We start from the raw sequence: 17,168 nt of genomic DNA, 5'->3' as shown, positions 1-17,168 counted from the left end.
CGCGTTACAATTTGTTTATGGCCCTTGTCCTGCGTTTCTTGACTTACTGCATGTTATCCCCAATAAGAACAGATTTTCTCAGTAACCGTTTTGATAGGGAAACCAAATGTGGTATGCAGTGTGCAAATTAGCCACTGGCCCGCAAGCCCATGGCTAGGACTGACTGACTGACTGAGTTGAGTTTTACGCCACTTTTAGCAATATTCCAGCAATATCACGACGGGGGACACCAGAAATGGGCTTAACACATTGTGCCCATGTGGGGAATCGAACCCGGGTCTTCGGCGTGACCCGTGGCTAGGAACAATCCAATCGGGCCAGTAATTCTCCACACTCACTGGCCCGACTGGCTAGTGAATTTTCAATGGGTCATTTTGTAAATATATCACTCTCTCCGACTTGTTAAGTCATAATACACTTTTAAATCATGCAAGATGATGGCCTGATAAAAATGTTCATCATATCAGCAGCTTATTGATCAAAACCCGCGCCATTCTTTTGCTTAGTTTCTACATTCAAATTTCGGACTGGTGAATTATGTTATGGGCAAGTAACTTTCAGGCACAGCTTGTCCGACTGGCTTGCACAATTTGGAAATAATTTCGCACACTGTTGCTATGTGTTTTCAGGACATGAAGGTCGTGGAGGAGTTTAAAAAAGGAATCAAAAATAGGAACAGAACGCTGTGACGGGGGATCTTGATAGCCATGTCTTCTTGTTATTAAGTATATTTATCAAATATTAATTATGTTTTAATGATAATACGTTTTGCACAGACTTCAAAATAGTATGGTACAATTTCTTTTTACTTTGATAATTGCAATGTTTTTTGCTAACACATTGTTGGCTATTTTTATAAGTACCCTGTCTGTGCTGTCACAAACGACAGTGAAACCTTTTTTTATGTATTTTTCTCTTAGGACCGTAACTGGTTTGTCAAACCAGTGCCAATACCTGGTTTCGGTTTGCGCACGATCAGCACGTGCAAGTTGGTTAAAAGCGAGAGTTTCTGTCCGTCATTTTAAAACAGGGATAGCCGTGAGTCAGTCTGCCAGGCAGCATCACGCTGAAGTCAACATTGAAATGTTGCTCCTTTTCACACATAAACCCACAGTGAATCACCAAAGTGTATGTATTCTTTACTTTTTGTATTTATGACACATTTCATGCTACAGGTATATTCTAAGCATTGTAATGCTATTACCATATATTTTTCCTATTTCATATGGATAAAACCATTACCTAATGAATTTACTTTCGTTGTGGAATTTCCTAATATTTATGGAGATTGTTGGTATTTCATTTCTGAATGTTCACCATAGTAATTTGGTCGATATTCATGGGAATTTGATGGTATTTACTTGAAATTTCTTCATGTGTTATTCATATTAACGTGTTCATGAAAGTAGGTTTAAAGAACACTGGCTTATATAATTTTGTTCATTGGTACATTGCTTTACCATAACAGTTCAAGATACATGTATTCATGGATTGACATAAAAGTTAATGGGAGATGTTTGTAAAACATTTTGAGGACTAAATTTCATGGTTTATATGGACTTATGATCCCTTTATTTGTTACAGCTTTTTACCCTATTCCACATCCTATTCACCACAAGACAAGTGGGCACAAGTCCATAATGTCTATATGTATGGTAGCAATGCATACCACGAATAAAGGTGATGAATTTAACTGGATTTCGGGTTCGCTATTCAGCATACTGTCTTTTGCTTTGATTAAAACTGTGTTATTTGAAGTTTTCCTCTGCCATTGGCAATATTCCAGTTATTTCACGACGATCAGTAAATCATCCAAACGTGGCCAGACAATCCAGTGATTGACATCATAGGCAGCTATCTTCGCAACTAGGATGCGATGTCATGCATGAACCATGTCACCATGCCTGCCCAGCAGATCCTGATAGTCAGCCTCACTCCAAGCATGAGTTACTGAAGATAAATTCTAACCCGGATCTTCACGAGTTCAATGTAAAAACTACGATGTGATTGGAAACTTACGATATTTTTTGCTTTGAGAAATAAATAAATGCCCTTTGCTGCCTCGTGTGATTGTTTTCGTTACTCTAAATGGGCTTCAGCAACCCCATGCGTGTCGTTAAGGGGTGGGGGTGGGGAGGGGGGGAGGGTGTGGGGGTATTGGGATTAAGGTTAACTGACATGCACAGGACCGAAAGCCGGATAGTACACCATTAAAATATACGTAAGTAAAGTAGGAAGTACATGCCATGACCGGATTTACGTATGTTTCCAGAGATTTCCCAACTTCGGGCATATATTTCATACAAATCTATACCTTTGAAACATATGCTCGTCGTACATTTCCGTATGCACAAGCACCTCGTCATGTATGTATGGAAACATGTAAATTTACTTTGGTGTGGAAACGCATATAAATTTAGAAATTTGCAAATGTTTACACGCCATAGATATGTGTCATATCGGATATCAGAGGTATGTAAATGAACGGTTCATACATCGTCATGTTTCCTGTGCTCAAGCAAGATGATGTCAAAAAAAGAAACCTCACATTTTTTTCTTCAGGGCACTATAAAAGAACAAAAGATGGTAGGGTGGTTAAATTGTTATTATTTCATTGCTGAGATCTGTGTGATGTACTCGATACACTGACACTGCCATAATCAGTGCCATTAGGCTACACCGCAGTTCCAAAACATGGGTATACAGAATGTCAAGTCACAATATGGACGTCGAGAATGGAGATTGGTCTGTGAGGACAGTCGACCTCTAAACATCTCGGCCCTGGTTCGTGTAGCCGGCAGAAATCTGTCACGTAGGTGACGTAGGACGATTTGACGGTCTTCTATCGTGACGTCACACGTGGACGACCCGACCTTGTTGTAGACGACCTCGCAAGTCATACACAGTACGACGGCTGCATCCCATTGCTCTTGCGATGTCAATAACTGATCTTCCCGCTTGCAACATGCCAACGGCACGTTCACGTTGCACATTTGACAATCGTGGCATTTCAAGTACCGTTAGAACTGTGGTTTAAACGTGTTTTTCAATTCTTGAGGCCAGTGCGAACACGTGCATATGAAGAAAACTTCGATGCGAAGATCACGTGATCGACTGCACGTGCAAAACCTGATTTGGCACTAACGTCATTTGCACGAGGAATGGATGAGTTTGAGTGGGTTTAGTTAACGTTTTTCGACGGATAGGGATCCCATTTCGGAAACATAGATGTATCATCAGAGAAAAATTCATTATTTTTCAAATTACATTTTGTGAAGTTTCTTTTTTGACTCAGTATATGTTTCCATCATGCGAATTACTTGGTTCATGAAATTTTATTTTCGCACATTTTAGTACGTTTGAAATATATAGATTATATGGTCTCTGGTCTGACCTCGCATGTTCAAGTTCACATCTGATTGGGGACGAAAATATTGATTCCGACATAAATGAATAAGTAAGTGGAGTGCCTTCTACAACATTGGAGATAAATGTATCGCTGTCCTTCTGATATTCCCCCGAACGGAAGCTCTACCTATTTTAGGTACAATGTGAGTGTTACAGAATAGTAGGGAATAGTCTTAAGACTTTTCAACTTTGACCAGGATTCTTCGAACTTGTCAAAAGAGAAAGGGGTAGTGCGCGATGTACTAGCGACGCAAGTGCTTCTCCAGTGATACCCAGTGATTAGTGATAGCGTTGAAGCAACTTATTAAAATTTACGACAGACACTATCAACTGCAGTAGTACTGCCACACCCAGCATCGTATTTATTACTCTTACATAAGGTAAAATATCACAGGGTTGTCATGGTAACGATAATTTGACATACTATTTATTGTCTTACTCTTTAATCAGCGATTAGAATATAAATCAGTTTTGAGGTCAGCATGCTAAGAGAAAAGAAGCTGTAAAACGAAAAGTATTGTGATCGAATGTATTGGCCTTTGTAAAAGCAAGTTTCAAGCCACCTACATAAAAACCTGTTTTCATGATAAATATCTGCTAATCCGTGGCATGATTCCGACCATATCATGAGCACGTGTTTGTGAATTATAATCAAATAGTGATGTTACAAGGCGCCCATGCCGCGTCAACGCCACAATCAAACGCACGAGAATTGCAATATGGGCCCCTGCACCAATGATTCTCCGTGACCTGGAGACACATGTGAGCGTATGTAGGGACGTAGTCTGTCAAACAGACCCTGAAGCAAATATATCCAAGCCCACGCAAGTCTAGAAAATGTGGCAAGTGTAGATTTCCACAGCTTCAGGAGAATGTCTCAGGGCTTCTTTTTATTATATTTTTCTGAGACTAGATGTTAGTCTAGTAGGGACGGGTAGAAGACAAAATGAATACTCTATACTTTTGAATTATATGTAAATATTCGTTCTTGTATCGAGATAAATGTATATTTTCCAGTTTCAACCAAATGTACATTCGGAGGATATCGAAATCTAGTTTAATCTATTTGAATTATATTTACAATTAAAAGACCCAAACAAGTGTGTTGTCCAAATTTTTGGTGTTCCATATCTTGTCCCAGTCTGTCTCACAGTCACAGAACGAGATTATTTCCCCTCCTGTCCAGGCCTTACTGTAACATGTATACTGCAATACTGTATATGTTGCACATATACTACACAATGTATTATGCATGTATTCAATGGTATGCTAAGCAACGTCCACTCGTATTCAAGATTCCACCTGGTTAGAGATGCAAACAAATGTGTATTCGTATGTGCACTTTAATGAAATGAGGAACCAAGCAAGCAAAATCATAGTATGCATACAAATAAAGTTGGTACACTGGGACTCGTTATCATCGGAGGAAGCTAACAGTTTTGTACGTGTTGCCTGTCTGTAGTAGACAGACCCGTTACATAGCACGTAGAGCACGGACACACTGCTCGTGCATCCCACACACTCACGTGCACGTGCTTCACAACATTCGCAGCGCGTTCACCGTTAACATCTAGCGGTGAGTGTCACTGACTGGAGACGTGAAGGAAGCGTTGACAACTTCATGAGCGCATATTACCATATTTAACTAAATCATATAAATTGTTCATTTATATTACATGTGAAGCTCTGCAAAAGCGCAATGTTACTGTAAACAACACACTTTTATGTAAACTTTTATGATGACTATCGACAGTGACTGCTCATGAGATCGTGCAAGGGCATTATGGGTATCTCATACAAGTTATCTCATGACTGTAATAGTGTTCATTTGTCTTCACTCAGACTAATCACCACCTTGAGGTTAGTAGACTCAGACACTTCATCGAAGTGCTGTTGGCCACCTTTCTCGCCGGCCGGTCCAGCATCTTTATGAGGATGCATGACCCCACTGGTCACCCATGATGCCTCAACTTTCTTATCCAAGACAAGTTGGTGGGCCCTTCTGAGCTAGCGCTGCTCGGGGTCCGGTAAGATCTTCACTGATAATAATTCGTGCCAACTGACAAGTTATGCGTTCTCCTAAGGTCCTCATATAGCTTCCCGTCTCGATTACGATTTGTGAATCTTAAATCTGAATCTTATATGTGTTATTCAGAATGGTTGTATTGTATTCTCTCTTCAGAAACAGTTTTTAAAAGGAAGAAATAAAACTGTTTTTCGATGGCAATGCTAGAAAATACATTTTTATTTATACACATATTTCACTTTCGGAATGAAAGCATGTATGACATTATCTGCTGTGTCCATATATGAAAACAACCATAGGAATGTGGTTGTCCTGGTCACTTGTCCTCGTTGATCATGGGTCGGGTTTGCTTGCCTAGTGGTTAAAGCGTTCGCTCGTGGATCCGGGTTCAGTTTCCCACATTTGCATAATGTGTGAGGCCACCCCCGCCCCGCGATATTGCTGGAATATTGCTAAAAGTGGCGCAAACCATACTCACTCACTCGTTGATTACAGAGTAACAGCATGCTACGAGATTCCTTCATATCGTTTATTTGCATATCTCCTTAAAGGCATTGTAACTCCTTAACCTTGCAAGAAAACGCAGTTAGGTGATATCAGCTTTTACTGACATTATTGTAACATGCAATTTGTATGTGTCTCTGTATGGTTCATACACGGACATGGGCGACAGCAAAATAGTTCCGGTCAATATCACGGCGGGGGACACCTAAAATGGGCTTCCTATAATGGCTGAACGTTTGTCAAGTTACGTTTATCAAAAATACCATTTGCAAGGCATTTCATGTACTTGACTTTCATATTCATAGGCATATAATAGATTTGAGATATTATTCATATTGGTCGACCCATTCCGATCGTTATTAGAAAGTCATTACTGCAAAATTTACACTAGCCCTTCATGTTAAATAGCTGTCTTTGAAACACAGAATGTATTCCGCGCTGATTTGCTTTTCAGTCACTTCACGTCCCACGCCCAGCGATGACATTGGCATTATGTGATCTGACAACGGAAAACAAATGGAAGTTCTTGTGTTTATTAACTCTTTGAAGTGTAGCGTTTCTACAACTTATCACATGTTAAATGATACATAATAGTGGAAAAAAAGAAACCCTGGCCTTTTTTTATATAGTCTGTAAACTATTGGCTGGTTTTGCTATTGAACACTCACTGATTACATGTTGTGACAACAACCATCTGTCGTCGTATATCTCATAAAGCGAGAGCGTGTAGTGAACGCCTGTTTTTGTTCGTGCTGGTCTTTCCTTTGTGGTTATATCTGAACATGACGGGAACATGAATCTAATCAATGCCCTGTATGGTATTTTTGCATAAATCCATGTTGAGTCACTCACTCATCAACGCTGGGACGACTTTTGTGGGTTGGACTGCCTTTGTGTGTGGTAGTATATATTGACAGTGAAGTAATGTTGTATTGAACGGTACTTACATATTTATTGTACGGAATATACATTATAAACCAACGCAAACATATCCTTGGTTTGTTATCTGTCACGTAGTTAAAGCTGGTGGTGTCTCTGAGTTATTTATACTCTAATAATCTGGCAATTATGCCCTCCACTGTTTCTCAAGTTTTTATTACCTTCTCTGTGTCCTTGTAAATATTGTTCATGCACCCGATCCAGGAAGTATTACCGGAACTAGCACAATTTGTTAGCAACTAGATCGGGTGTTTTCTGGATGCTTCAAGAACATAAGTTTTATTTTAAAAAAAAGAAAGACACCGTCATACTTTGGTGACGCTCTCCTGTATGCATCTGACAACCCCACCCTTGAAGGGGAAGTGTACACGAAATCACATTTTTCCCTTATGTGAAACAAAATGGAATACTGAATTAGTTAATATCAAAACTTGAAAATATACACTCATTTTTCTTACAATGAAGATATAACCCTCAATATTAAGTGCTGAAATGTTATGCCGTTATGAGGCCTTTGTTTGTTGAGCGAAACCATTCGTGACCCACTCGTGTTATTCCGGGACAAGCCGAATAGCGGTTACGGAAAGGGGCGAGTGGTGACGAATGGAGCAAAACAGGCCAGTGTTACAACAACAACAACAACAACCAACCCCACCAACACCCCCACCCACACCCACACACTTAGATTATGACGTAGTTGGTGCCATTTGATTTAGACTGGTTTCCTGTATAGTCCAAAAGCAAAAGATATTAATACTGAAAGTAATCGAGTGTGTAAAATGCAGGTTAGATTGATCATGTGTATTTTCATTCATAACTTCAGCTCAATGAAAATACCAAATATGAATAACAATGTAGATATACATATGGCGTCACTATCGGGAAGCGACATTCACACAAAAAAGCGTGTTCACCGACACGAGTACACCGGATCGTTGAAAGAAAAATTCGTTGTTTCAAGCAACGTATATGCATAAATGTGATATGTAAGTAGTCCGAAACATTCTGACAATCTGCTGCTTGTTATTTTCTTTTCGTTTTCATTGTGACTCATGGAAATAGTCAGAAATGAGAAGAAGTGTCGTCAACGTTGTGCGTGAGTTTGCGTCAGTCATGACGTCACGCTTACGGAAACTATAATATATTGTGTTGAATCTAGGAAATCATTGAAATACACCTATTTTGATTTCCCAGTTTCTTGCTACGATAATCTTCCCATGCATGAGCTAAAACTTAAGAGAAGTGTATGCAATGAGTAGACGAACGAATCTCTCACGGTATAAGAAAATGATACACAGTGTAATATGTGAGCTTGGCTTTGTTTACATTTCAAACATGCGGTCCTTTGTCAGCGCGGCATTCGTTTTCACTTCTGGTATATTTCGCTGGATTTCACTGAGACACGTGGTATTGGTGACAAAGACCATTTGTCATTCTATTGTGAACTGTATGAGGAAGCTGATACTGAACTGTAGTTGTTTATGTAATGGGCGAAACATAACCGACATATGTGTGACGTGTTTTATAAACACTGTGCAAGGTAGCTGAAAGTTCTTGTTTTCAAATACATTCTCAGCGATTCTCGGTTCATCCACGATGTTTCATAATTGGTGATTCGATCAAACAACAACAACAACAACAACAACAACAAAAATACCGGTGATCTCAATGAAACGGGTTTTTTTTCCCAAATTCAATACTCCTAGTAAAATTCGACATTTAAATTAAGACATAGAGCGGTGTCGGGTATTACCGAGCTGCTAACACCATGCCCCGCCTACTTCCTGTTGTGTTTTATTATCTGAAGCAATAAGTAATGCTAACAAAGAACCGTTCAGTGAGAATCATGTACACATACAAAGGCAAGCAAGTCTTGTCCCTCAATCTTTTTGGATTAAATGGATATTTCACTTCATCACATTTTCATAATTGTTTTGAACTCTTGTCGACTCGTCTGAACATCCTTGTCAGGCCATTCGGAACAGCCATGTCGGGCTATTCCGAACAAACGGTGTGCCATAAACATTTAGTTGTGACCGAAGTGTCATGATCATTGCTTCGAAGCATTATCGTTTGTTTTCAATCGTGTATACAGAAGGTTGATAAACACTTTCTTCAGTCCTGTTACTGAAATTTGCAAATTTTGAAAAGTTGAGTAACAGTAACGAGGAAAGAGTCCCTTGATCGATAGTATTTGTAAAGCTGTCACGACCAACAAGTTAAGAAAAACATACGGAAATGGAATAATGTTTGGTAATAGCCGCTTGTTCGGTAATACGCAAAACGCCGTGAATGGTGATTTAGTAGTATGTCAAAACTGGCGAGATTTATGATGTATGTAATTTTCAGTAAATTTTCCCTCCCTACAATGAGCGGATGATATCATAGAAAAGCGAATATTTCAAACAGAATTCAAAACTACGAAGTGCTTTTATCTTCGTGATGTATTTGGATATGGTTTCGACATCAAAGAGAGGATTGTTCAAAGAGGAGGGACAAATTGTACGATTTATGAAGAAATTAAGTAGCAACTTCACCGATGGCTAGCTAGATGTACATAGTGCATATACGTTCCAGTTTTGCTTTTGCTGAAAGAACATACTGTTGGAGAGCGACCGACTCAGGTTGAATGTTATACAATTTGGTTACGTGGTACCACTTTTCGTACAATGTATACCTTTTTTCCCAAACGCAATGTCATCACAGTGTGGAACTGACCGGTACACAAATCCAGCTGGCGGCCAGGTAACAAGACGGTTTAAAACAGTAGCCTGCGCACACAAGAACCACACCTATACCTTCACCGCGTGAAATGGGTTTAACAGAGTATAATAACGTCATTTGTTTATAACTTGTGCACCAATGACGTCATTTGCAAGGGACATAAGCCATGGTGCGTTTATTGTGGCCATAGAACTCTCGGTAAATGTGCAAAATATGAATCGATATAACGCAAAAAAGTAAATTAGTTACTTATGATATATGTACTGCTTTGGCTATGAGACTGCTTGACAAACACTTTTGCAGAAAAAGTGCAAGACAAAAAGGCTAATTTTCGTGTAAACTTGCCTTTCAAATTACATGATTTATTGTTAAACAAGTATTGTGAAGATAATACGACGTAATAGAAAAGGCGTTAATTCATTTCAAGGTATGAAAGTCCCAAATATTTCAGCCAGACCACAGGGCTGGTTAGATGTAAAACTTGTTTTGTTAAATACTTTGAAAGGTATGCAAGCCTGCTCCCTGAAGTGTGACATATCTGTGTCCTGCACGCGTTACACACTAGTCTGTCTCACAGTCCCCAAACCCCTGTCATCAAGCCCTTTCTGCAATGCTTTCCCCTAAATGATTCAATTCTCGATTTTCCACGGGCTCTGAATATCCCATTTTACTATGTCTGCTTTTCAGTTTAAATGGTGCGATTTGTTGCCACCAAAATAACATATTTTCAGATACTTACTTTAGTCTAGCTTACTCGCGTGCACTTCTGATAACAAACATACGTTTCGTAGCATATACTGATGGTGAGGTCGTGTATACTGATGGTGAGGTAGTATATAGTGATAGTGAGGTAGCATATACTGATAGTGAGGTGGTGTATACTGACATGAGGTAGTGTATACTGATGGTGAGGTCGTGTATACTGATAGTGAGGTAGTTTATACTGATAGAGAGGTGGTATATACTGATAGTGAGGTAGTTTATACTGATAGTGAGGTAGTATATGCTGATAGTGAGGTGGTATATACTGATAGTGATGCAGTATATACTGATAGTGAGGTGGTATATGGTGATAGTGAGGTAGTATATACTGATAGTGAGGTGGTGTATACTGACATGAGGTAGTATATACTGATATTGAGGTAGTATATACTGATAGTGAGGTAGTATATACTGATAGTGAGGAAGTATATACTGATAGTGAGGTGGTATATACTGATAGTGACGTAGTATATACTGATAGTGACGTAGTTTATACTAATAGTGAGGTAGTATATACTGATAGTGAGGTGGTATATACTGATAGTGAGGTAGTATATACTGATAGTGAGGTGGTATATACTGATAGTGAGGTAGTTTATACTGATATTGACGTAGCATATACTGATAGTGAGGTGGTGTATACTGACATGAGGTAGTATATACTGATGGTGAGGTCGTGTATACTGATAGTGAGGTAGTATATACTGATGTTGAGGTGGTGTATACTGATAGTGAGGTGGTATAAACTGATAATGATGTAGTATATAGTGATAGTGGGGTAGTATATACTGATGGTGAGGTAGTATATAGTGATAGTGAGGTAGTATATACTGATAGTGAGGTGGTGTATACTGGTGGTGAGGTCGTGTATAGTGATAGTGAGGTAGTATATACTGATGGTGAGGTGGTGTATTCTGATAATGGGGTAGTATATACTGATGGTGAGGTGGTGTATACTGATAGTGAGGTGGTATAAACTGATAATGAGGTAGTATATAGTGATAGTGAGGTGGTATATACTGATAGTGAGGCGGTATATACTGATAACGAGGTTGTATATACTGAAAATGAGGTGGTGTATACTGATAGTGAGGTGGTATATACTGATAGCGAGGTTGTATATACTAAAAATGGGGTGGTATATACTGATAGTGAGGTGGTGTATACTAATGGTGAGGTCGTGTATACTGATAGTGAGGTAGTATATACTGATGGTGAGGTGGTGTATACTAATAGTGAGGTAGTATATACTGATGGTGAGGTGGTGTATTCTGATAGTGAGGTAGTATATACTGATGGTGAGGTGGTGTATACTGATAGTGAGGTGGTATAAACTGATAATGAGGTAGTATATAGTGATAGTGGGGTAGTATATACTGATGGTGAGATAGTATATAGTGATGGTGAGGTAGTATATACTGATAGTGAAGTGTTATATACTGATATGAGGTAGTATATACTGATGGTGAGGTGGTGTATACTGATAGTGAGGTGGTATATACTGATAGCGAGGTTGTATGTACTGAAAATGAGGTGGTGCATACTGATATTGAGGTGGTATATACTGATAGCGAGGTTGTATATACTGAAAATGAGGTGGTATATACGGATAGTGAGGTGGTGTATACTGATGGTGAGGTCGTGTATACTGATAGTGAGATAGTATAACCTGATGGTGAGGTAGTATATACTGATAGTAAGATAGTATGTGCTGATAATGAGGTGGTGTATGCTGATAGTGAGTTGTTATATACGGACAGTAACGTGGCATATACTGATAGTGAGGTGGTGTATAGTGATAGTGAGGTGGTGTATAGTGATAGTGAGGTGGTATTTACTGATAGTGAGGTGGTATTTAGTAACAGTGAGCATGCTTCAAGAACTTATTTGTTAGTTTATATTTTTAAAAAAAGAAAGAAAACAACAACAAATCACCCTCGAGACTCTTATTCCTTGCAGACGCTGCTCTGAATGCCTCTGACAACCCCCACCCTTAAATGACCTGATTTAATGTTAAACAACCACTGTGAAGATCACCCGAAGTAATAGGCGTTATCTCATTTCTCACAATGCATGATCGTTAGAGTTTGTATTTATTCGTCACCCACTTGGTTTTGTTTGTTTAGAATGTAATACTAGCCGGCCCACTGCAGTGTGATATCCGTGTTCTGCTGCAGCTGTTACACACTAGTCTGTCTCACAGTCCCCAAACCCCTATAACCAAGTCCTTTCTGCAATGGAATAACTCTATTTGATTCAGCTCCCGAGTTTCCACGGGCTCTGAATCTCCCATTTCACTGGGGCTGCTTTTCGATTTAAATAGTCTGATTTGTTGCTACCAAAATAACACATTTTCAGAGCCTAAGCGTTAGTCTAGCTTACTTCTGATGACACACTAAAGTTTCGTAGAATTAGTTATCTGTTTCGATTCGACAATAATGACGTATTTGCTATTCTAAGTATTTAGTCAATGTTTATTTCAGTCGCTGAGTATAGCCACTGTGGTGAAAGCTTCTTCACAGACGTCCGTTTACTGGCCCTGAGTTGAGGTAAGTTTTGATATATTTTGACACCAGGTTGAAGTATACTAACGTCCGAAAGAAACTTGGCAGCCGATTTTAAGCTCGATAGCTAAAAAATAACAAAACATAAGTGATGAAAATAAACTTTTTTGCAAACATCAACATGTGCTAAAACCTTTTGCAAACAGACATAGTAATACAATGAACAACAGAAGAAGTCATGCCGGAGAAGAAGTTATGCCGGAGAAGAAGTCATCCCAAATTTTGAGGTCTCCGAAGGATAGCGGCCCCCATGTGACCGGAAGCCTCGCCCCCCTGTCATCACACAAAATGACTGTATTACCCAAATTTACTAACGTTAGGAAATATACGTTTCATCCGGCGGCAATATGAACAAACGTTTGAAATCTACGTACCATCTGGCTGTCAGATTTACACACGTTTAAAGGGGTGTTAAAATAAACGAACATTCAAACTAGGCCATTGTTTTCATGTGTTTTCTAGCATGTGTAACATATGTAAATGCTGTGATTGTAGGACATGCATTTTAATACCTTTGAAATCTCGTATGACCAGGGTTAGGTTTGTCATATATTTAGTACACGTATGAATGGTTGGTAATGGGTAAATATAGTGTTACAAGATTAACACTACTTTAACATGTATTTCAATGGTTCTGTATTGTACAGTTCACAGAGTTTGAAACATGTTCACTTCTACACCAATTCTTTTGTTCATGTAACAGATACAAACAAATTCCTATAAGGCTCAATTTGTTTTTAAATTTCAGAAGGATTTCAAAGAGACTCCCTTCCTATTCCTTATGCCATACTCCTTACAACTTTAAGTAGTACTTAAGTTGTATCGGGATATATCGACTCTGTGGCGATACATCGATGTATCATGGACCCTCGCGATATAAATATCCTGATGTATTGCCTAAATGTGTTTTGTATTGATGCATTCGTATCGCATAGTTGACTATGCAAACATCGAAACTATTGATAAATCGTTACACCACTACTTGGGATAGCCGCTTTTTGGTTCGGAATACAGATATTGTCCCATACGGACGTTTTCTCAAATTTCAGTTACCCGACGGAATATACTGTACACCTATTTTGATTCCATCTCTGGGGTAGATTATTGACACTCTAGTGACTGCAATTAGTTCATAAAGTTAGATAACTAAGCAGTTTCTGTAATTCTTGAAAGCTTACTACCTGACATCATTTATGTTGCTCATGCGTTTTTAATTTTTAATTTTTGTCGACTGATTTGTTATACATCATGTAATAATGTTAATCATTTTGGCATCCCAATATCATTGAATATAATGTGAACTTATTAATCTATCAAAGTACCGAAACGTATTATCTGTATGCTTTACTGTTATTGGGTGAAACTGTTAAATGTACCTCCGTGCAAAATTTCAAGAAAATAATAGAAACTGAAAAATGCTAAATAAATGGAAAACTAAACTGGGTAAAGATTGCAAACAGTTATTATCTATGTACATGTTTTTAATTATCAGTGTGCAGATCATGTCACAAAACATAAAAACTGAAGGATGGATGTGGAAAGAGTGGGGGAAAACACGTGCACAATCTCTGCGTCAACTGAGATTATCCTTCAAAAACATCATATGTACATTTAACAATAATTTATTTAAAGCAACATAAGCATTACAAAAACACTATACTCAGTCCAGACAGCATAACATCAGCTTTGACCGGAGTTCCAAAAAGTAGATACCGAAAGCCTGTCAGTTAACTCAAAAGGAAATAACCCTTATATATATGGTCTCTGGTTTAACAATGATCTTAATCATAGTCACAATGAAGTATAGGTTGCCATGTGTTTTCCAATATGATTAAGTCAGTGAAATGCTAATATTTACCAAACAAAATTCTAAAGGAGCCTTTCTTCAAGCAGTGACCTGCTTAGATTATAGACTTCATATAAGGCATCATAGATATTTCACAAACATGGTACAGGACCCTGAGCCTCAGCGTATTGCCCCAACACTTGTGAATTAAGCGTTGGCAGTTGTAAACGTTACTGAAGATGTTGGTCCCCCGCCAGCAATGGGAGTTTGGTATGTTTACTCTGTAACCCGAACCCTGCAGTGAGTTGTCCTGCAGATTATAACAGAGATATGCGTCATTTAGGGCATAATGATACAGCAGAGGCCATATAATAGACTATTATATGGTCTCTGGATACAGATTGGGACAAGATATGGAAAACAAAATATTTTGACAACAGACTATTGTTTGGGTCTTTTAATTGTAAATATGATTCAAATGGCATAACCTAGGTTTCGATATCCTTTGAATGTACATTTGGTTGAAACTGGAAAGTATACATTTATCCCGTGACAAGAACGAATGTTTACTTATAATTCAAAAGTATAACAGCACGAGTATCCATTTTGTCTTTTGTCTTCTATACCCGTTCCTACATACGCTCAATTACATGTGTCTCCAGGTCACGGAGCATCAGTGGTTTAGGGTCCCGTATTGCAATTCTCGTGCGTTTCCATGTGTTGTTGACGCGGCATGGACGCCTTGTTACATCACTATTTGATAACGATTCACAAACACATGCTCATGATATGGTTGGAATCGTGCCACGGATTAGCAGATATTTGTCATGAAGGTTTTTTATGTAGGTGGCTTGAAACTCGCTTTTAAAAAGGCCAATAGGTTCGATCACATTAATATTCGTTTTACAGCTTCTTTTCTCTTAACATGCTCACGTCAAAACTGATTTAAATTCTGATCGCAGAAAAAATAATAAGACGAAAAATAGTATGCCAAATTATCGTTACCATGACAACCCTGAGATATTTCACCTTATGTTAGAGAGTAATAAACACAATGCTAGGTATGGCAGTACTACTGCAGATGATAGTGTATGTCGTAAATTTCATTAAGTTGTTGCAGTGCTATCCCTAATCACTGAACTGTTCTCGTCACGATATGGCTGCAATATTGCCGATGTTACGTTACATTTTAACACACTCACTCACCCTAATCACTAAGTGTCTATACAATTATATGTGTGATGGAGGAGAACATGAGTCGCTACTTTTCTCAATAATCTGAATACATGTATGTAGCGTGAAACCGGCAGATATTTATAGAAGAAAGTGTTTGCCCTACTTGTAACAACCATGTCCCGTGTCTATGAAGGGGATATAATGTGGGAATGAATGACATGTACTTTTATCTGGGCCCGTTTATGATGATACATATTGCGATCGTTCACAATAATCTCACTGACCTCAATATTCTTATCACCAAAAGAGCCAAACAAAGAAAGCAGTATTACGCAAGCTAACACGCCTTATCAAGCTGCACTCGCTCTTGCTACCAGTATCAGTTACGCCTTGTCTGTGGTGTTGGCAAATCTTGTGAGGTGCATGTTTCGAGGGATTAAAAGGTTCAGTGGTGAACAAAGGGCGATGCGTTGCCCTTTGTCCTCGCAAGTCTCCCTAGCTGTCCCAACAGAATAGCACTTTGTCTCTCTTGGAGCACAGCCAAATATGCTACACGAACCAACTCCATTCGTGACCCACTCGTGTTATTCCGGGACAAGCTTCTTGGAGGTTACGGAAAGGGGCGAGTGGTGACGAATGACCCTGGACCTGAGGAGATCTAGACTTGCATCATTTAAGGCTTTAGCATTGCAGAGAGATGCTTGGCAGTAGAGGAAATAATGTGGTTCAGGGACTGTGAGACAGACTAGAAAATGCATGGCAACCTACACTTCATTGTGACTCTGATTAAGGCATTGTTTTAAAACACAAGGGTTATTTCCTTTGCGTTAACTGACAGGCTTTCGGTGTCAAATGGCCAGATTTACACACCTTTTAAATACATGTAAATGCAGAGTTGAATGTTCGTTTATTTTAACACCCCTTTAAACGTCTGTAAATCTAACGGCCAGATGATACGTAGATTTCAAACGTTGTTCATATGGCCGCCGGATGAAACGAGTATTTCCTGACGTTAGTAAATTTGGGTAATACAGTCATTTTGTGTGGTGAAGACTCCGGTAATTCTTCGACACCTAGGATGGCAGGCTCTACACTGTCTATGTTAACTGGAGGTGTCGGATCCTCTTGGCGATCAACTCGTAAACGTCCGTGTTTTAGACGATTAACATGGATTTGGTTGCGGATCAGCAGTCCATCAGATTTCTTTCTCACTTTGACATGTATGTCGGACAACTTCTCTACAATATAATAGGGCCCTGCCCAGGGTGGGAGCAATTTC

General features: G+C 39.0%; 1 protein-coding gene across 2 annotated transcripts in view; it reads left to right on the top strand.

Annotated features, from left to right (window-relative positions):
• The window catches only part of LOC124280967, a 65,746-nt gene that overhangs the window by 27,052 nt on the left and 21,526 nt on the right, over positions 1–17,168 (top strand). Inside the window, exon 1 of one of the 2 annotated variants that reach the window (XM_046716978.1) lies at positions 12,833–12,912. The exons of the other annotated variant lie outside the window; for it this stretch is intronic. The gene's annotated coding sequence lies outside the window, so the exon portion shown is untranslated. Of the gene's footprint in view, positions 1–12,832; positions 12,913–17,168 lie in introns of those variants that run through there. 2 annotated transcript variants of the gene reach the window in all.

Source organism: Haliotis rubra, unplaced genomic scaffold, assembly GCF_003918875.1.
Source record: "Haliotis rubra isolate DU_JTF1 unplaced genomic scaffold, ASM391887v1 Scf277, whole genome shotgun sequence".
In the NCBI taxonomy this organism is placed as follows: Eukaryota; Metazoa; Mollusca; class Gastropoda; order Lepetellida; family Haliotidae; genus Haliotis; species Haliotis rubra.
This window is presented reverse-complemented; position numbering and strand designations above follow the sequence as displayed.